The following is a 4,294-nucleotide window of genomic DNA, read 5'->3' on the forward strand; positions in this document are numbered from 1 at the left end:
GGTTTCCCTGGCCTGAAACGCTTCAGAGGTGCCGAGGGCGGAGATCGCCCCGCAGCTCGGGAGTCGGGCTGGCACTTGCGATTTGCTGACAGAAACCGATCTGAGCACGCAGATGCGTCACAGGTGAGCAGCATCCCACAATCCCGCTCGTAATTCAGTTACAGTTTATTCCTAGCTCATTCCATATGAGCTCATATGTCTCTGAAAACCCTTCAGGACATATCCCAAAATCAGATATGCTGACCGACAGATTACTGACATGGGAATATTACTCTTTTAATGTAGAAACAAAGCACCGATAGGTTCCTACAGAGCCACATAAAGTATCCCTTTTTAAAAGGGAATTTATTTATGTGAGAAAGTAATATATTACATTTTTAAGAGAGATAAAGTATTTTCTACTGTACTAAAAGTAAGAAATTGTTTTTAGAAGTCCAAGTAGAATTTTTAGGTACAGCTTTTAGATGTGCGTCCTTCTGGTACTGTTTGTGAATTCACATGTCCCTGCTTTCCTGGGGACCTGACCCTCAGCTTCCTGGATGTGACAAAAGATCCTACTGCTTCAGCTACATTGGCATTGGTGAATCCTCTGCAGGGCTCATCCAGCCATACTTAGGACACAACCACAGCACTGACTTCAGCTTGAATTTTTAGGTAGTAGTGCTGTCCCTCTTGAGTAGAGAGTGGGTAGCTGCCGACTCACCCAGAATTCTTCATGCAAAGCTCGAATTCTTCATTCAAACTGTTTGAATTGCAGCCCGCAGGAATGTGTTAACCACCTGCCCACCAGGAGCTCTGGGGAGGGAGGGGACACCGCGCCGGTTTCTACCCTATATCCTGTTAAATCTGGGACCACTGACAGATTTGCTGTGGAGCCCAGGGAGGTAGGCTGGCTACCAAAAGGGGTTAGGGCCCTTACTTCCTATTCCCGCTCTCCAAATTCTTTCAGCAACTGCCTAATACAAGTTAATGTTTATCCTTGGAGTTAGGACACTGAAACTGAGACCAGAACCAAGCTCTTTTGGAGCTGAAAGGCTCTAAAGCCTGTTTCATTCCCATTTCACAGTTAAACCTTCATCCTCCCTTTCATCTTGCTATGGGAAGAGCAAATTTCTGTTCCGTGCTGCCCTGTGTGCTTTTGCACTGGATACGGTCATTCGATCTTAAGCACAGCCACCTGAGGTCACATTGAGTTAATCTGAAGAGGATTTTTCTCTTTGTGTTTTGTAACTCTGCTGCTTTGGAACAGAAGAGATCACACTGATGTTATAGAAACATAATAATTAACAACCTTTGCAGATCATTATTCCAGCATAGCAATACTCTCAGGCATTTTGCCTCATATCTCCCCCTACACCGTACTCACACTGCAGATAAAATCTGCTCTTTGATCTCACCTCACAATTTATTTCCTCTCTGTCCTCTCTTCCCTGTACACGTAGGGGAGTATTCGGAAGCTGGAGTAGTTTCAGGCACAATGGAGGAAAACCATCTGATGCTGATGAAGCTGCTAATTTTATCAGTAATGCCTTTCCAACACTATAGCCTTAGAATAATGTCAGTGGCTCAGGCAGACAACGGCACAAGGGTGCTCAAAAACTCCACTCTTTTGTAGAGCACTTGCACTGGGGGTAAGAACATTTATTTTATTTACAGAAAATTTCAAAGCAACAAAGCTGTTGTAGACATTTTGCAGCATGATTTGCAAGAACCAGCAGATACTACTGTGCAAGGTAGACTCTAGGACATGCACAACCAGCGCAGGTTCAGCAAGTATGGTATTTCTGAGGCAGAGGACAAAGTGGACACATCTGTGCTTATTTCGGTGGTGTGAAATCACATCAGGCTCTCAAGTTGTCACAACTCCACTGTACTTATGTTTTCAAGTGCTGGAAAGGACATGGCAAACTCATAATGGAGGGGAAATTTGAGCACTCCACATGTCTAGAGAATAATTTAGGAGAAAAACAGCACAAAACTAGGCAATGCTCCCACATGGTGGTCGAGGAAAGCAGCTCAAGTCAGTTGGTTCTGAACAGTGACAAAAAGCAGTCAGGCAAAATTCTGGAGATGTAGCCATTTCACATATATCTTTAATAGCAGAGTAACCAGTTGGTGCACAGACCTAGTTTAAGCTTATCCGGGCTATAAACACAGAAGGGTGGGGATGTAGGTGCAGTATCTCACAGAACACTCACAGAGCAAACATGCCACCATAACTTAGCCTAGAAAAAAGCAAAAAGGAAATCTACTGATCTTAACCTGATCTTCAAATGCATGCAAGTGAATTAACTTAGCACATGGCTAATTTGACTTCAGTGTTTTTGTAAACTGCAAGTCAGACTGCAAGCATCAGGGGGCAGACCCAAAATGACAGAACACACACAGACACTTCCCATGATTATGAGTCATTCGAGTGGCGGAAGGGCCATATATTATGGTTGGATTTAGACATCCCATGCGGCAATGAATGGGTTCACACAAACAGAATGTAAAGAGGTCGGAAAGCGAGCCAAGCTACCAGGAGAAATAGAGCAGGAAAGAGCAGAGCACTGAACAGTTAAGACCCGAGGCAAGTCTTGACAAGGGACATCCTGCAACATCAAGGCAACTAGAAGGGAGGACAGTGTGGCAGACAGAGTAAGCTTGTATCTACCTCCTGAGACAGGAGAATAGATGCTTTTCCTGTGTCGTGGTTACATGAATTCAGCTAAGTTCAATTGTGCTGTTGAAGAATCTAACAGGTCATGTGCCTTTTGGGTGTAATAGTTCCTTTAAGGCTGCTCACTCATCACTGCTAATTTACAGGTTGTAAAAATTGAATTACAACATTAGCTTTTTGTGGACACAAAAGTGGAAAAGGACATCTGAGGACTGACATGCAGATCAATGGGGTGAGGCAGATTGTGTTCGTTAGCATTCTCCCAAACTTCTGGTTGCTTACCAGAGGCAGGTGAATTTGTTTCCATGCATTTCTTTTTCTTCCCTCCCAAAAAAACCCCCCAGCTGAAAACATGGCCTGAGCAGGTAGCTGAGGACTCCAGCCAGTGTTTGGGATTTAAGCTATCTAGTAGCCAGCCGTGAGCAGTGGCTCTGGCTAAACTGTTTGTCACCTGGAAATAATATGCAAAATGCCACTGGACATGCACAGGTAACCTCTACAGTGTTTGGTCTCCAGCTTTGACACTGTGGCGTACACTTTCCTGGTGTGTTGCACTGACTGTAAAGATTAACTGCAACTGCAGAACAAGTCACATTATCTGAAAAATTCTGGCACAGTCAGAGCATTCACAAAAGCTCATTTCAGTACAATTAGGTTGCTTTACTTAGCCTAGCCAGGAGGCAATTTAGAGAACTAAGAATTCAACTCTAGGAACAGATTCCTCTTCAAAACCACCTCTCCTCTCTATATTGGGACAGTTACAAAGGCAGCCTTTGCAACCCTTTTCTCTGCATCTTCCACTGCTCCAGCAAGAACAAGGATGCATCACTACCAGTATGTGTGCCATGTTAATGCCTTTACTTTCCATCCAGGGAATTCTAATCCCAAAGAGAGAACCCTGGAGCTAGAGAAATGAGAAGTCAGTCACTTTTAAGTTAACCTTTTAGTTAGGGTCAGAGAAGGTCAAAATGCTTCACTTCATTATTTCAACATTTTTTTTAAAGAGGTATCACAATGTTTCATGTTTGCACTACTGGATTTATGTATGTATATATTTTGCTATGAAATGTTTTAGCTTTTTACATACTGAAGTAGCAAAGAGGCTGAAATTTAGGACTTGGGTATTTTCCTGTTGTGGAAATATTTTTTTGGCAATTTCTACCTTTAAGAACTCTCCCCAAAAGGTGACAGCCTTCTTAATCTTGTTCTTATCCAGCTTTCTCAATGAAGCATGCATATTAAACATTTTTTTACAGTAGTTTCTATTTCACAGCATCTCCCCACATTATTTGTCTGGTTTCAGAATCCCTTCCTTTTCTGCTGTTCCCCCTTTTTCTGGCACATTTTCATGGTTTTTTTTTTTCACAGTATATTTCCAACAGAAAATCTATATCCCAATACAGATTTGCCCCCACAGCAAGTGATTTCACTGTGAACAGAGCAAACTTTAATGATAAAGTAGAAATGCTAGCATTTGATTTACACTCATGCTTGCAACATAGATAGCAGACACTAGTACAAGCCTACCACTCTTAGAAATATTTCCCACTAAAGACTATGCCTTTGAAGGCAATGTAGTCTCTAACTTCTAAAGGTAAGCTGTATTTAAAAGAATCACAGCTGCATTTGATC

The sequence above is a fragment of the Pygoscelis adeliae genome, unplaced genomic scaffold (assembly GCF_000699105.1).
Source record: "Pygoscelis adeliae isolate BGI_AS28 unplaced genomic scaffold, ASM69910v1 Scaffold167, whole genome shotgun sequence".
Taxonomy (NCBI): Eukaryota; Metazoa; Chordata; class Aves; order Sphenisciformes; family Spheniscidae; genus Pygoscelis; species Pygoscelis adeliae.